This window comes from Melanotaenia boesemani, chromosome 10 (assembly GCF_017639745.1).
Source record: "Melanotaenia boesemani isolate fMelBoe1 chromosome 10, fMelBoe1.pri, whole genome shotgun sequence".
NCBI classification, from domain to species: Eukaryota; Metazoa; Chordata; class Actinopteri; order Atheriniformes; family Melanotaeniidae; genus Melanotaenia; species Melanotaenia boesemani.
The window spans coordinates 34,645,260-34,663,246 of record NC_055691.1 but is presented as its reverse complement, the minus strand read 5'-3'; the positions used below and the strand labels follow the sequence as shown (position 1 = coordinate 34,663,246).

The 17,987-nt window shown below is 40.1% G+C and overlaps 1 protein-coding gene across 3 annotated transcripts in view; it reads right to left on the bottom strand.

Annotated features, from left to right (window-relative positions):
- mical3a (microtubule associated monooxygenase, calponin and LIM domain containing 3a) overlaps window positions 1–17,987 on the bottom strand; it is an 84,121-nt gene that overhangs the window by 50,811 nt on the left and 15,323 nt on the right. For all 3 annotated transcript variants that reach the window (XM_041996169.1, XM_041996170.1, XM_041996168.1), the window contains exon 2: window positions 11,525–11,852. The gene's annotated coding sequence lies outside the window, so the exon portion shown is untranslated. The remainder of the gene's footprint in view (window positions 1–11,524; window positions 11,853–17,987) is intronic.

Here is a 17,987-nt window from a genome sequence, read left to right as displayed (position 1 = left end):
TAAAATGATTTATTGATGATAAAGGTTAATCCAAATAGATCATAGAAGAGAAAATCAAACAGTATTGGTAAGGATTAATCCACCAGAAGAACAAGATTTATCATCAATATTGGTCCCTTACTTTTAACCATTTCATGACAGCCGTCCCGCAGGACGGACAGACTGGAAGGCTTCTCTGCAACCTCGATGTGACATTCAGCAGCAAACTACAACCATCACAAGCATAATCCTACCGCGTACACATCACTTTCTCTAATCTGTGTGCGTGGGCGCAGCTGTGGGCAGTTCGGATGGTAAACAAGTGGCGGGACACATCGTGAGGATTGTGGTAAAAGGGTTCTGCAGCACATCTGTCAAAGTGTAATAAGCCTAGGTGAAGGTGGACAACAGGCATGTAAATATCAGCTGGGTTAAGGCCGTCTTTGCTTCTTTTTTTTTATTTTAATTTTTTTTAATTAAATACAATAAGCCACACATGTGTCTTTAGTAGTGATTACTTGAGAAAGCTCCAGATATTTTGTCTTTTTCCAACTTAAATACACAAAAAGTGTGTGAATGTGTCCCAAAAACTCTGAAAGTCTCAATTTCACATATATGCATAACAGACAGTAGAGTGAATATGTAAGAGTGGCCTTCTTCCAAGCCTCCATCATCTCATCTTATCTTCCTCCCTCTTCAAATAATCCTCAGAACCAGAACAGTATGGTGGGCCTTCCCTGCCTGGACTGTGCAAGGCTGCAACAGTAACAGAACACACACAGAGCCATGATGTTGACTGTTTTGCAGAAGAAAGCCTGAAAACTGATTCCTCCCAATTACATGAAACTCGCTGTCACCCAGAGGAAGGAGCTGGTTAAATCACGCTTGGCAGGTGCAGCATAAACCCCCCATGGATGAGGGCTCGGAGCGGGCTGCATGAGGGTAGAAACCAACTTTCATACCAAGGAATGACAAGGGGGAAATCACAAGTATTAATGAAGGGATAGAAGTAATCTTGAGGATTTACTTGTAATATAAATGAAATGGCTCATGAATAATAAAGCATTTCCTGTTTAACTATTTCTTAAAAACACTTGGTTGGGTATTGGTCCGCTCTGCGGTGAAGCGCTGAACAGCTGTGGGAAAGCATGCCACGGTCACATGAGATGTGTTGGTGTGTGGCGTTGCCGGACCTTTAGCTTTGTTCTTTTCATTGTAAAGACAGCAGCTAATCCTGTTTGGCAAAGATCTGCTTTGTGGTGAAGTTATACTAAGCATTAACCCTTTAAAGTTCAAACTAAGCAATTTGCAAGAAAAATATTTCTTTGCATTCTTTTTTCTTTTCATTTGGACAATATGAAGAGGAACTAATGTTTTCCAATAAATAGTTGAGATGACAGTTAATAAAATAGTAACAGTGGCATTACATACACAAACCTGTCGGTAGAGATGGCTCAGGAAGGTTTATTTCCACAATTTTTTAAATAAATTTTATTATAATCCCCCAAAATTAGTTCTGTTAAAGGGTTGAAAATAATTTCTGTACCTTCATTCACACAACCTCCACCACGACAAGCTCTCAATTTACCGGTCGATCTACGTTCCTACCCTCACCTATGGTCATGAGCTGTGGGTAGTGACCGAAAGAACAAGATCGCAAATACAAGCGGCAGAAATGAGTTTCCTCCGCAGGGTGGCCGGGCTCTCCCTTAGAGATAGGGTGAGAAGTTCGGTGATCCGGGAGGGGCTCAGAGTAGAGCCGCTGCTCCTCCACATCGAGAGGAGCCAGATAAGGTGGCTCGGGCATCTGGTTAGGATGCCTCCTGGATGCCTCCCTGGTGAGGTGTTCCGGGCACGTCCCACCGGAAAGAGGCCCCGAGGAAGACCCAGGACACGCTGGACGGACTACATCTCTCAGCTGGCCTGGGAACGCCTCGGGATCCCTCCGGATGAGCTGGTGCATGTGGCCGGGGAGAGGGAAGTCTGGGTTTCCCTGTTTAGGCAGCTGCCCCCGCGACCCAACTCCGGCTAAGTGGCAGAAAATGGATGGATGGCATTCATACAACCTACAGTATGTATAGCATCATCTCCCTATTAACTTTTTGGGGTTTTTTTAACACTGCATGCAAGCCCATCTGCATCGAATGCAAAGTCAAAAGTTCCTGACTCTGCACGAAGTGAGATGTCTCCAACCATGAATAAGCCCGAAGTATTTACAATTACAAATACCCGCTGCATGCCTGCCATGGCTTTGCATGTTGGAACTAAAGCAAGAACCATTCATATGTGCACACCTAAATATGTGCTTTGATGAGAATTACAGGTTGCCACAGTGAAAGCGTAGCTTGGTCTGAAAAGTCTTTAGTGGGCTTGTTTCTCCATCAGACCTGCCAGAGAAGAATTTGTGTCTTGTCCATATAGGCAGATAACAAGGGCCCCGGGCTCCTCCAGAGACAACCAGCGAGTGAATGTGAAATATGATGTGGTCTCTGGGGAGAGCAACGGTTTGCTGAAGTGAAAGGGCCTGAAATGAGAGGGAGGTTAATGGCTACAGGCTGAGCAGCTGGTAGATCCTGCCTGAAGACTCGCTGCCAAAAGGACAAACTGTTTTCTAGGTGTATGAAACTAAAGTTGGGTCATAATAACACATGAATGGTTTCAATTCACTGATGTATTATTTACCATTAACACATCAGTGTGTGATTAATAAACTTTATCTTTATTGCTGCTGGAACTTGCCAATTTAAAAGCAGCTAATTCGCACAACAGGGATTCATTAGACTGATCAGGTCCACGGGACCCACAGCCTGCAGGCAGGTGGTAATGATCAGAAATCAATCAGGAGGAGTCCCACGTCGGCTAATCAGAAGATCTAGACTGCTTCACTCACGGCTGTATGACAAAGTACTGGCTAACCATCAAGAAACATGACATACTGGCAATTTTTTCAACTTCATATGTTACTGGTTTAGGTTTTTTTATTTTAGATGATCAATCATGAATATCACCAAATACCAAAACGAATGTCCACATTCCAACAAGGAGATTTATTAATTTGTATAAAATGTTGCTGTGTTCATCCTGATGTTTTCTTTTTTTACTGCACACTTTAAAATAAGCATTAAAAAACCTGTGAAATATGAAAGTCGGGAGTCTGGTAATCTGGCTTTCTAGTTTTCTTTCCTCTTTTCAACCATAGCTTGTTTTGGGCACAACCCATTAAGACCATTAACCTAAAAACTGGTCAACAACTTTAAGAGAAGCTGTTTTAGACATAAAAAGTCTCATGTTCAGGTCACTGAGCATGGCTACCTGTAATGATCAACCTCACGATTAACAGCATTACAGAGAGTGTTTCCTGCATGCCTGAACTTTAAATATATGTAGATAATGTTGCTTTAATTAATCCTTAACTGACCAGAAAGTAAGATTGCTGCTCAGCTAAAGTCTTAAAAGTTCAGCCAACGTGTCAGCAATCTCTCTGGCGTGGCCTCAGGAATGCATTTGTCATACTGACCCACTTCTGTCCTGTAAGGTAGAAGGAACAGCCTAGTAGCAAGGCTTTAATCCACGGCTGTGGAGAATGGTCGGGGCAGAGGCCATCTAGTCAACCGCACACAGGCCCGTAGGTCCTCCAAGTCTATGAGGGTGTTTCCCTCTTTAATCAAGAGCTTAATTGTTTGATTTTAGAGAAATATTTCTTGTTTTCACGATCAAATATTATCTTCCTCTCTCTAAAAACTCTGCTAAAAACTCTGCTCTTACACTCAAAAAGTCCCTTCTTCCTTTCAAAGCTCTGCTCCTCTTCTCAAGTTTAGGGTTGCAGGTTCAAATCTCCAGCACTCCATCTCTTTCCCTCACACTCAGACACTTCCTCTGCTCTCAGAACTTCTGCTCTTGGATATTCTTTCCTCTCTTGGGTTGCTGGATGAGCTGTGTGTCAAACGTCCTCCAGCCAACAGAGTACTAAATAAATGCAGACCGAGCAAATCGTCACCGCCTTCTTCAGGATGTTTTTTAGTTTTGACTTTGTGGGTGTTACATGGTCTGGACCCCCAGTATACTGCCGACTTGCTGAGTCCCTACTCCTCAGGGCGCACCCTTCGGTCTTCAGGCCAGAGCCTCCTGAAGACCCGTTTTAAATAAAAACCTGGGGAGACCTGGCTTTTCAGGCTGTAGTCCCCAGACTCTGGAATGACTTGCCCCGTCCATCCGCGTGGTCAACTCTTATGTTTTATTGCACCTATTTTAGGTTCAGCACTTTGTGATTTTTATCTGTGAAAAGCGCTTTAGAAATAAACTTTAATTACAGCTGATTTCCATTGACTTGCTGTTCAGTATCTTTTGAGCAGATCTAAAATACCAAATCCACGATGCAGTGAGACTGAATAACACACCCCTGGCACACGAACATCATAAAAAGGCTTTTTACATTATATGATTCATGCTATAGCTAACCGTTCTCCTTTCATCAAAGAAATACATCTTCCCTGGAAGCCAGGAGTAGCAGAAGTTGGGCTGTCAACTTAAATTTAAAGGAACAAAAACAAACAAACAAAAAATAAAAAAAATAAAAGGTCTGGATTAATTTTATCAACTCCAAGCACCACAGATTCCACCCCTGCGATCTGGAAACAAAAAGACTAAGGCTGTTAAAATAGTGCATTAATGATGGAAACTAACTTGTAATTACTTGCGTTAACATTTTTACGCATGTGCGGCATGACCCTTGAACATCTGAAGTTTACCAAAGAGAAGGTCAGTTAACATTAAATATGTGTAGCATCAGCTTTCTGTCAATAAAATATTGTAAAAACAGCACAACAACTGAGCTGAATTATTTTAGATGCTTCTTGTAGCTTTAAAATTGTCTCAGCAGGTGACTCTGAAGAACAATGTAAGCAAACGTGTGTATATTTAATACAGCAGCTCAGAAAGTGTGTGAAGTCCGCCTGCTGTACACACTTTGCAGTTTGCATACAACCCAATAACCAACTTCACTGACCACCACGATACCACAACACTCGATTCCCTCACCGGCGCCAGGGGGGCACCACAGATTGCTACCTGGTCTGTGGGAGACACAGTTTTTATTAGAAATAACTGGAATTAACAAATATACCGATACGCCACTGCTGGACTGAGTCATGCTCACCATGAAAATATAAGTCCAACAATTTAACAATTTTAGGTAACTTAAACAGCTCGAAGGTCACCAAAATATTTCATATCTGCAGCTCGCATTTGAGATTTCACAACCAAGCAGTTTGCTTTGGGTAAAATAAGCTCTGAGTGTGTTTTATTTAAACTGATCCGAGATCTGTCAATCACACGGCAGAGAACTGCTAATTTTACCGGGATTTCGAGACCTAGTTTAATTTACCTGATTTATTCACTTGTTTGGCTGAGTCATTCAACATTTGTGTGTGATGTGACAAACTCAGAACCCAGATTTAGTTCTGCATTACTCAGACTTTAATCACATGCTACGCAGCACGTTTTCATGCTACATTTGTAGCTCAACCGAGCCTTTTAAAGAGGCCACCACTCTCATCCAAGTACATATGATTGGGAGGGGAATCCAGCTAATAAAGCACCACTTCTAGGTTTCGGCATTGTCTGTCTTTCCTCTTGCTCTGTTCCTTTATTTCTTTCTCCCTGCCTCCGACTCCAGTAATGTCCTCTTGTATTTCTTTGAATAAGTGGTGTGCATTCAGAACAGTCAGTGCACAGGAGTGATTTGATCTCCAATCCCATTAACTTGGTATTTTATAGCAACTTTGATCCATCTACAGAACCACCTGTGTATCCCACAGCTCCCCCCAGTCCACTGGGTGGTGGTAACACACCTATAAACTGGGTGATAACAGCCAAGAAAACTAAAAAAAGGTGGAATAAAATTTTGTTAAAAAGACCTTTGAGCTGACTGAGGAAGGAAACGTAGGAGAGAACGAGTGTAGCTGAAGAGAGCCGCAAAAACGGGGGTGACTTTAAAACTGAACACACGTGATCTTTCTAAACTGTCCAAGAAGCTGACAAAGAAAGTCCCAGTACATTAGTAATATGTAGATGGTTTAATTCAGTCAAAATGAAGATGAACAGATTAATAGAATGTACAAACTTGGCCGTTGGTTGGTGAACAAACCAGAAAACAGAAACATGAAAATGCAGGAGGATGCCACTCGATGCACCAGTTCTTTCAATAAGGCATCGAACAGAAGACCATCATTTCATCAAGAATCTAAAACAAAGCAAAGACATTACAAAGGCACTAAACTCTGCTTTAAAGTTTATTTTGTTGCATGTTGCTGGCATTGTTAGTGTACTTTTTAAATTAACACCATTAACTAAGATCAAGACTGATTAATACAGAAAATAATATCATGATGTTTTTGCCACATCAAGTCCAACTGTTGTATTTATGTCCTTACACTGAGTGACTCCTGAGGAAAATAGTCAAATAGTTACCATCATGCCATTAGCATTGAGTTCCCCACATCTCTCCTTTTAAGGACTTCTGCAGTTTAGACCTGCTGTCATATGCATGCTCTGCAGATGAGTCAACCACAGAAACAAACCTGTGGGTGAAACCTGACCGTTGGGAAACATCCAGCAGGAGCTACAGTCAGAGGACTTCCTTCCTTCTGTCCTTGTCATCTAGTATCTCAAAAATCCATTATATTTTTGCAGAATCACAGAGGTCGGATTTACTTTTCCTTCAAAGAGACAGTCGGCAGAGTCCAAGCAGCCCAGTCTCACCTTTTTCACTACACACTATTTTTAACACCTACACAGGAAGCTATTAGTCTACTCACTGATGCCATGCTATGCAGTTTGAATCTACTGCAAAGGAGATCATATTTATACAAGTTTGACCTGCTTCTTTCTAAAAAAAAAAAAAAAAAAAATGTCGCCATCTTTTATGCTGATTCAGCCACAAAGCTCCACCCAGATCTCTCAGAAGCATCATCCTCCAGAGCACCTTGTAGCTTCAGAGATGTCCAGCTTCCACTGAAGCTGCTACAGGAAGGAAGTTCACTAAATTTAAGATGTAACTAAAGGTCAATATCACTGATCAATAAAACAGATGTAATGTCGCTCAACTGAGACAGAATGAGGGTCTTTGACAGAAACGCCTGTCAGGTCAAGACTTCTCACTTCATTTAACCACAGACCAACTCCAGCTGTTGCAGGTTTATCTAGGAACCATTTTGGGTCAACGGGAGTAATAAGTTTATAAATGTTAAACGTGTGCAGTCAGTCAAAAGGACCAAAAACATTATTGTCCTGTGCTGTGGACAGTATGGTGTTAAGCCCCAATAGAGCAATGAAAACAACACCATCAGAGATTACTTCCTTGCTTTGAACATTTCTCATGTTTAACTTTAACTAATATCCATACAATGCCCATTGTGTTTTTTAAAGAAAAGAAATCAGACTATTATTTATTTAAGATCAATGCTTGCACAAGTGTAAATATGCAAATGGTTCTGCAGGTAAAACAAAGTGCGTGCACACCTTAATGAGCTGTTACGCCTGGCTGACTGATGGGAAACAAGGCCTCACAAAGAGAGCTGTCAGATGAAACAGTGGAAAGGATTATAAAACTCCTTCAAGAAAGTAATTTAACACGAAGTGTGGAAAAAGGTGTTGGCTGTTTCCAGTCAGCTGTGTCTAAAATGTGGCGTAAGTTCAAACAAAATGGATAGGCTTTAAAAACAGGAAAATATAAAGGTTGATCAAGGATGATGACAGACATAATGACTGAAAGCTTAAAGCAATATATCGTAAACAAAAGAGATGGTAGAAGTTGTGGGTGTCAGTGTAGCTGTAAGACATTAGCTGAAGGAATCAGGATTTACGTGCAGAAAAGCCATCATTAACAGAAGAGCAAGGAGATGAAGCCAGAACTTTAGTTTGGTCAGGTCGAATAACACATAAAGAAAAATGGCAGAAGGAAACATTTAAGTTTGCACAGGGGTTGCGCGACGGCTAAAGGACAAGATGAGGTGGCAATGAACTGGAAATCATAGACATTTCTCATTTGGCTATTGAATATATACTGATTCAATTATTTTCCTAAATAATAATGCATGTTACCACAGTAGAGAGAGCGTTCTTTTTAAAAACAGCCCATCATGACATGGCTCTCAATCCAACTTACTAATGTTTACCATTTTTTATTCCTTCATCTCTTCTTAATTTTTCTTACTATATTTTGAGGTATGACTTATGATGCTGTAATGTTCTGCTTTTAAACAGCAGCTTTGTGTTTTTTTTCCTATAAATAAATAGAAACGTAATTAACATCAATGCAGAAACTTTGGAGTAGCTCCTAAAACTCTGGAAGCATTAATCTTTTTCTATATTTCATGCTCCACCACCCCTCCTAAAATGTACAATGCTGCAAATATACACAATAACCTGTAGATACTTCCAAGTAGACATATTTCGTAACACTTAAAATCTTCTAAGATTAACACCATCTACCAAACATGCTTCTTCCCATCTGTTTGAACTGCAGTTCACACTGTCAAACATCAAAACATTGCACAACCTCGGACTCTGAGCTATTTTAAATAAGGTATATGGACTTGTTGTTTCGAACTCATTGTGTATTTACCTATACTTATACACTTGAGAACCGCATGATTTAGTAAGAGACGAGGATATTTCATTATGGGACTACATTCCCTCGTTATCCACATACATTCCACAGGCTGTCCCATTAAAACTAAGGTTGGCACATGACCAGAGATGCACAGCAGAGCGACGTGCAATTATAAGGCAGCTCAGACGGGTCAGATTTATCCCCTGCCAGCGCTGTGGGATTGTTAGTTGCTCTATTAAACCAACAGCGCGAGTCATTCCCAAACGTGCAAAGGTGCAGTCCGCGGAGGATCCCACGGTAACGTTAAGAAACACGCCGTGCTTGTTAACAGCAGAAATGTCTTCCTACCTTTGAATCCTTTCGTTTAAAATCCACGCATATTTAATGAGAATAAATCCATTTCTGCGAGTAAATCCAGATTTCAAGTTAAAATACAGCTAAATAAATCTATTATTCAGTTTATAACACCCACTGTAGCCACGGCACAGAGCCAAACAGCAGAGGGAGAAGGCGCAACTTGAAACTGACAGAGAGGGATAGGTCGAGACCATAATGGCAAGGACGAGGGGGAGAGATTCCAAGTCTACTCCTAAAATAAATCTTACAAGCGATAACTGTAACTGCATATGACAACACAGCCAAAGTACAACTCCCTTAAAAAAGTATATTAAGTTTAAACTCCCTCCTAATAACAAGTACCTATGTTTATTAGACAATGGAAGACGGCTGACCCCCGCTACTCTTTAAAGTTAGCCTTTATGTTTTAGCTCAGTTTAATCCTATTGGTCTCTTCCAATGTGACGCATCAGCATTGCTGCCTTCACGTGGTGTCGGAAACAGTAGACCACATAAAGAATAGAGCAAAACCAATAACATCTAACTGTGTATTATTTAATATTTTCAGATAATGTGCATTACCACGACTGTGTTTGCGTCACATAAATATTAAAAGACTTGCCACTATGTGAAAAGTTTCAGAAGATAAGAGGAGAAAAGTACTGAGCAATCGTTTAAAACAAATGAATGAAGGTTGCAACTGAAGTACAGGTATATCATATCTGTAAGGTTGATTCCATTTAAAAACAAATCCTGGGAAAACTGTTTTCTCAAATTTGTATGTATTTTAATTTCTGTCATGTTGGGATTTAAAGTAAGTCTGTCACTGCTGATTTGTTAACTGAGTTATGTGTGTCTGCCTTGCCTATGGCATCTGTGACAGGAGTGTAGGCAGCAGGCTGCGTGACTTAAAGTAATTGTTATAATTCCTGAGTTGTATCAATGTGCAACTGTCTTTTCCAACTTATGGAATTTATAATTCCCACTGAACTCTAAGTAACTAAGTAATGAGTACAGATGGAGATTGTGTAATGGTTTTTGTTGGGCTGAAGTTTTCCTTGTGGAAGACAATGAGACTACAACTTTGGAAAATTATAACTTTCAAACTATTGCCCTGAAATGGTTAAACATATGAAAAACGGCTCAGTGAGACTTTGCCTGCTTCCCACAGTCAGAAAAATGCATCACTAATGCACTCTTTTGTTCTGTGTCAATCCAAAACAATCCAAATCTTGTCTTAATGCTTCAAAAAATATATTATTTTTTTAACAGTCCAGATTATAAATGCAAAATTATACCTACAAATAGTCAGAGATAATGATTATGAAGTAAGAACTATCCTATGTGTCTTATCTAGGGAAATGTCCCTGTGAAATGTGTTCGGCTGACTCATAAGCTGTCAAAAGCAATGCAGTGGCCAATTTGACGATTCACTTTGATGATGTATTTTATCAACTATCTCTAATACTACATCACACTTTACAGCAGTGGTCTCTCCCTGTTCTTCATCCAACCAGGCGGACTTCTTTTTGTCACCTGCTGTCGTTTGAATGATATGTGGCTGCTTTTTTGTTTGTTTGTTTGTTTGTTTTTTGTTTGTTTTAAATAATATTGGTTGGTTTTTAAGAAAATGTACACGGCCAGTTATAATCCCTTGTTTATACTTGGGATATACAAGCTTGTTACAAGTTACAGGATTAAAGTGACAACTTCATTTTTTGTCAGTGCTGTTTTCAAACTACTTTTCATGCATTCAACCAAACAATTTATTTTAAAAAGTATTTAGTGGAAAATGTCTGTTCCTGGAGAGGAAAAAGAAGCGAGAGACACATATTCTAGCATGCTCTGAAAATTTAATAAAGCTATACACCTGTTTCAGTGTATAATAGATCCATACTGTTTTGTAATTCCAAACAAGGACTTTTAGGTTTAAAAGAGCAGTCAAAATATTGTTTACAATCAAACTCTTCCACACTTAATCAAAAACAGTCACAGAATGAAGTTTAAACCAGTTCAGTACGGATAATTCATTTTGACTGTGAATGATCACAAGGACATTTTGCATATAAGGTCTTCAATCAGAACAAGCTGTCCTACTTGGATTTGCACAGATTTGCTAATTAAACAAACCACAGGAGGATGCTGAGTGTCAAGCAGGTCTACTTCCATGAGAATGAGTGCAAGAGAGGAGGAAGACAGACTTAAAGCAGCAGCAAAGAAAAATCAGATAAGGATTAGCAGGCGAAGTCTATGGCTTGTCACTTCCACCATAATACATCCGAGTTTCACGACATTATGAAACTGCCTGTAATTGTACTGAGTTCCTGGGTTCCCACCACGCCTCTGCTCACTGTGGAGGTTTGTCAATAAAGATCAAAGGATGCTGAATGAATTATTCAAACAAAAGCTTGTCTACCTAAGGTGAGGTAGGCTACATACACATTCTCAATATCACAAAGGATTTACACAAAATGTCATCCATGAAATTTTCAAAGGCATCTGCTAAATCAAAGAATTACATGGAGATGGCAATGAGCTGAATAAAATCTTCTTTCATTTGCCTTAGCCAGAGCAGAAAGAAGATGAAAAGGTACTTACTGGACAGAGGAAAGACAAGCTGGAGATCCAAAAAAGATATTCCTTTGGCTGGGATTGTTCTCTTTCTATTTTCCTTCCTCCTGTTCCCCCTCACTGTCTGCCTCTCCTCCTGCCTTCTCTACCCCTCCTCTTCTCACCACAGCAAGATGCTGCCTGGACCAGTGCTCGTTGTCGTGGCAACCGAGACAGAGGGGGAGGGATCTCATGCAACCGGATCTCCTTGATTGCTGATTGGCCAGATGCAATGAAGTAAGGAGGGAGAGACGGGCAGTGAGTGATGTCACACGCCCACCAGTTCACAGATTGGAGGAATCCTTAGTGAAGCTGCCTGCAAGCACACACACAGACACAATGGTTGTCTTCTTGAGGTGGGGCTGATAGGAGGTAAAACTATGACTGACTACTCCGTCTCTAGTTTCCTCTCATCTGCGATGCTGCTGCTGCCCTAAAATATGCTCCAAACTGCCAGGGGCCAGAATGCAGAAATAACACAAGACATATGAGAACACCCATATGAGGCTGGTTGACCTGCTGGTCTATCACACTTCAGCCTCCTTCAGGGGCTGCAGGGGGCCTATTTATAGAAAAAGCAGAGGCCAAACAGAAGAATAGCTGCTGCTGTTTATTCTTAAACACAGTAACATTTATAATGCATAAAAAACAAAACAGTGAAAGGATTGAAGTTTTTGTCTATGAGAGATAAACATCACAGAGACAACTTGCTGCTCTCAGCTGTGCTGATAAGTGCTATTTTTTAATGCAGATATTCTGTTTATACTGTAGTTTTCTATAGTGGCGCTAAACTGCAAGCGCCAAAATGACAAATTATTGACCATGTTTACGTCTGTGAAATACCCAATTACTGTAAGTGTATTTCACAGACTCGACAGCTGAACAAAAGCCTGTAGCCAACTAGAGACCCAAAAACTGCAGCTCCTTGACTTTTGAGGTTTAAATCTGGCTCAATGTTACCGCCACCTCTCTCTCTGACCTCCTTCCTGTCGAGCTACTGCTAAATAAAAGCCACCAGACCCCCAAAAAATCCTTAAAAAATTAATATGAGATAGCAATTAATCCGTCATTGAGTGAAAGAATAACGTCTTTCTCTGCTCATTCAGGCAACGCAAAAATATATAAATAAATAAAAAGACCTTTGGTGTTTACTTCCCATTTGAGGGAAACTAGGTCTCTGTCAGTTTCATGCTCACTCCCAGTGAGGACATGAGTGATCATATTCCAAGCTTGTTGTCCAGACTGTTGTGTAACAGTCCTGGAAACAGTCCAGTTCTGCCAGAGATGAGAGATGCTCTTGTTCTGGAGGAATTATGAATGTTTTTCATTACTTTTTTTTCTCAAAGAAGAAATTACTTGGCTCGGCTGCTGACAACTCAAAAATATGTTTTACTTTTTTACTCAGCTATCAAAGCCCTTAATGCTGGTGTTCACCCACATTGTTTTGTTTATTCATTCATTCTATTTGTCAGCTTTTTTGTATTGACGTGCACGTGTAGAGAGGTGTGGTTAAGAGATGATTGTGTGTGGACTTCTTCTCTTTTACATAGAAAAAAAGAAATACACACATTCAGCTGACTTGTCCTCACACACTGCAGGTCTCTTTTAAACAAACAGCAAAGGCACATTAATGATAACTGAAAGAATTATCTAGAACAAACAAAGAGATAAGCCCTAAGGCATATGATAAGTTAAAATATTTAAAAGGCAACATTCATGCTTTAATATTTCTTAGACAGGGAACAACTTAGCATATTTTTCTGCCATTTACTCACAGATTATTTTACCTTATTGTACCTTAGACATAATGCTCTGAAGGCAACCAGGGCAATGTAGCATGCAGCCATTTTACCTCTAATGCTGTAAGTGGGGAGTGAAATATATAAATAAAATATGCATCACCATCTCCAAAAGCCATCTGCTTCACTTTACACCAGAGACACTGCACATGTAGAAGGTATTAGAGTAATGGAGAATAACTAACAATGCTTTACTTTCAGCCGTCAAAGGGTTTCCACTAATTAAATCTTACTATACACTGTAAAAAAATATATAAGTGAAAAAAAGCAACATAATATTACAGACAGTTTTTCATGGTGTCCCCTTTTCCCTCAGCTGTCATGTGCTGAGCTACTCCTTGTCCCTCCTCCTCCTCCATATGAAAGCAGTAGGTGAAGGTCATAATGAGAGCAGTGATACTAATAGGTGATCTCATCATGCTCATGGCGTACCATCAGGAACCAGTTATGGGAGACTGAACACTGAGAAGCAGATGAGAAGGACGAGGAGGAGGAAAAGTGGCACTGAAAACTTCCTGTAAAATAAATCTCTGCTGGTACATCTTGAAATGTTCTTTATATTCTGTGCTGCTTATTTTTATTTACAGCTAATTAATACAAAAATGTGTTGCAGAAGGAAAATCTGTTGCATGAAGTAAAAAGTTAAATAAAACATTTTAACCCCTTAACGCCTGAATCAGTATATAAAATATTTTTGGAAAAAAATCAGGGGAAAAAAAAAATAAAAAGAAGAAGACTTGCACAAAATAAAATACAATTTAATAATAAATTAATAACAATAAATAAATAATATAGAAATAAATACATATATGAGAGTGAATAAAAGCAAATAAATAAATAAAATATAGAATAATAAAATATAAAGAAATTAAACAAACAAAGAGGTGATTTGATGCAAATTTGCGACACCAAGCGTTAAGGGGTTAAATATCTTAAAATGTTCTGATCTGATCTGTGCTGATTGTAGCACGTCTACATCTCAGTAACAGCCTTTTTTTGTTATTTGATTGATTGACTAGCTATTGGTGTTAACAAGTAATAGAACAGATTTACCTAATAAAGTGGCCAGTTGGTTTAATATAAGCACACAGAAATATGTATATTTTGAATTACTATTACTAAAATGAAACATCTATATTATAATATTTTTTAAAGCTTTAACTGCTGACTTTTCCAACTGGAGTTCATATTGATTTAACCAGATTATTACTGGGAAGATTAACTTGATCATTGTAGAATATTATTATTGTAATATTGGAATTAACTTCTTGGCGTAGACATTAGCCATTGCATAGTCATTAGTTTAAAGGTCCCTTATTATGCAAAATTGACTTTCTAAAGGTTTTCAAACAGTCACGTGTCCCCATAGCCTGTATGAGGCCCAAAAATGAGTCTCCTCTCTCACGTGCTTGCTCCACTTTTTAGCAAATGTCTGCTCAAACGGGTGAGTCTGAGAGTTTTCCCTTTGTGACCTCACCAAGGGAAATAACCACTAGATACTGCCATTGACATGATCACAGAGTGGGTGCCAGCAAACGGTAGATCATCTCCCAGAGATGGGTATGGACAGGCACCACTCGTGAACATTTAAATGTTCAAACACAGAAACAGCCCATTCTCAGTAGAGCTCACTACAGCTACCTACTGGAATGGCTGAAACTAAGAACCAAGGCTGAATGTGGGGTAATACACTTTGAAAACATTGTTGTTGGACCTCTGATACCCACATAAAAATGTATATTATGGGACCTTTAAAAAAGAATTAAAACAAATATAATGATTGGTTCACGAGTGAGGGAAGGATGGAGCGGGAGATCGACAGGCGGATCGGTGCGGCATTCGCAGTGATGCGGGCTCTGCATCGGTCTGTGGTGGTGAAGAGAGAGCTGAGCCAAAAGGCAAAGCTCTCGATTTACCGGTCGATCTACGTTCCTACCCTCACGTATGGTCATGAGCTGTGGGTAATGACCGAAAGAACGAGATCTCGAATACAAGCGGCCAAAATGAGTTTCCTCCGCAGGGTGGCCGGGCTCTCCCTTAGAGATAGGGTGAGAAGCTCGGTGATCCGGGAGGGGCTCAGAGTAGAGCCGCTGCTCCTCCACATCCAGAGGAGCCAGATGAGGTGGCTCGGGCATCTGGTTAGGATGCCTCCTGGACGCCTCCCTGGTGAGGTGTTCCAGGCACGTCCCACCGGAAGGAGGCCCCGAGGAAGACCCAGGACACGCTGGACAGACTACATCTCTCAGCTGGCCTGGGAACGCCTCGGGATCCCTTCGGATGAGCTGGTGAATGTGGCCGGGGAGAGGGAAGTCTGGGTTTCCCTGCTTAGGCAGCTGCCCCCGCGACCCGACTCCGGATAAGCGGAAGAAAATGGATGGATGGATGGATGGATAATGATTGGTTAAAAAAAAGTGTTCATCTCACACTCAATTCTATAAATGTTCAGAAAACAATAATTATGAAGCCAGTTCCCAGTAAATTTCCCTAAAACACAACAAAACCAGATAAGTGAGGCTACTGAGAATATGTCCTGCTTTATATAAAAAGTAATTGTTTGAACCCACAGACAAACACAACATGAAGCCTTTCAGTTCAGACAAGCAATACTGAACAAAGGCCTTCTTAGAATCACATCAGTATTTTAGGTTACAAATCCAGCCAGTGCTGTAACTTGAACATTTAATTTCCTCCAGAGCTATGAGCACTAACCCTGAACAAACACCACGTAAATCAGCTCCAGTCAGCTGCTCCTGAACATGATGGGTAGCAGGAGAAATGTTGCCTGTGTGTGTGAGGTGGTAGGGGGTCAAGGCCAGGAATCAAGTCGGTGAACAAACACTTTCCAAGTGAAAAGACGCCAGCAGTGCCAAAGCAGAGAGATAGAGCAAACAATGAGCCCAAACTTCAGGAGGTCTGACTGTGTCCACGGTCAGTCTGGGCCAGTCTAAATTTAACTGTACTGTATGTGTTTAGGAGACCTCAGAGCAGGGCTGTGTACGGACTGAAGCTGCAGCAGCGGTCAGGGTGCGGCCACGCTGAACCTATTTCTCACACTGTCAGCTTTTAAAAGTGTCCATGAACTGCTAACATGGGAGGCTACAAATCCAGCCCTTCCTATGAGTTAAAAGGGTCAAAAGGCTGTGACCCTCCATCTCCAGTTCCATCCTGATCCTTAGAGATGCCTATAAATGCTTAAAGCCTAAGTATGGCTACAAATGTCATGACTCTATGGGCTAAAGGTTATGCAGTAGATATCTATATTGGATTAGCAGTTTTAATATAAGGGGTATTTGTGAGTTACATAAACTCAGTCATATTTTTCTGCATTTTAAATTTTTCAAACACAAAACAAAGAAGCTGTAAAGGTTACGAAGCAATAAAATATATGTCAAGATCTTTGGGATTGAGTTTCAGCTTCTATCAGTCAAAAGAAAAAAACACCTTTTTTCCACCTTGTCACCAAGCTTCAGTTATACATCAGTGTGAGGTTACAGCAGAGCCTTCATCATAAACATACAGTAAAGTTCTCTTGTAGCCCAACATGTACCATCCCATTTACTGTTTGTTCCACTAAGTAATGCCAATTCACACAGCAAATTTTTTCGCTCAAATATTTGTCTATGACGTGAAAATGTAAAATACATTTAGCTTTAAATGTAATTGCTAATAATGCTAACCCAATAACTAATATTCTGTGCCTCCTTAGTTCACAATATGCCTTTCTCCTTTTATCTGTTTTGCTGGAATTTCTTTCAATAGGGGTGGGGGGTGGGGGGGTAAATGGAAACTACTGTATTTCTGCCACAAAGGTTCATAATGGAGTTTATGTCTGTTACATTCTAGAGACCTAAAGCATTAATCAACCTGCACTTTAGACCTCAGGTTTATTACTTCTCTGAGTAAGCTTTTAATGCTAACAAGCATGTTGTTGTTAAGCGGGTAGGCTACAATGATCGCCGTATTTAGTGGGCTGTGCTTTCCTTAATATTTTGTCTTCTCAGAGCACGAAAAGCATCAAGACAAATTTTCAGAAATAATTCCTTCAGTGTCCCAGCATCATAGCGGCGAGCTAACATGTAGTGAAACGCAGCCACTGTCACTACATCCATGCTTTTCCTGCTATGATATTCCAAGATGTTCACTGCTGCTGACTTGTGGGAATATTTCAAGGCACATTTCAATACCATGCTTCCAGTTGTCAAGCCCTTTATCGCACAACCACATATGTCAAAACCTTGTGGTGGTGCTAAAGGAAATTTCAGGCAGTAATCATTTAAGTTATAGGGACACATTTATGGCTTCATGGATGTCTGAACCACATTTCATCTCTACATCCAATACTAATATTGGAAACTAGGCCACAGCCAAAGGCTCTGAATTCAATAAAAAATATATTTCTCCACACTTCTATTCTCCAACACATCATTTAGTCTTTAAATCTTTAAGACACGTCTTTCCTGCACAAATGAAACCATAATCCATTTGTCTCTATATTCACTACATGTGAATAAAAATAAATTTGTTTAGGTAAACCAGCACATTTAGAAGAAAGTTGAGACTAATTTTTCTTTTGTCAACAGAGCCCAAAAAGCTCAAGCATTTGTAAAGAAAAGTTGTTATAATCAGTCATATGTGGAATTAGTCTTTCCAAA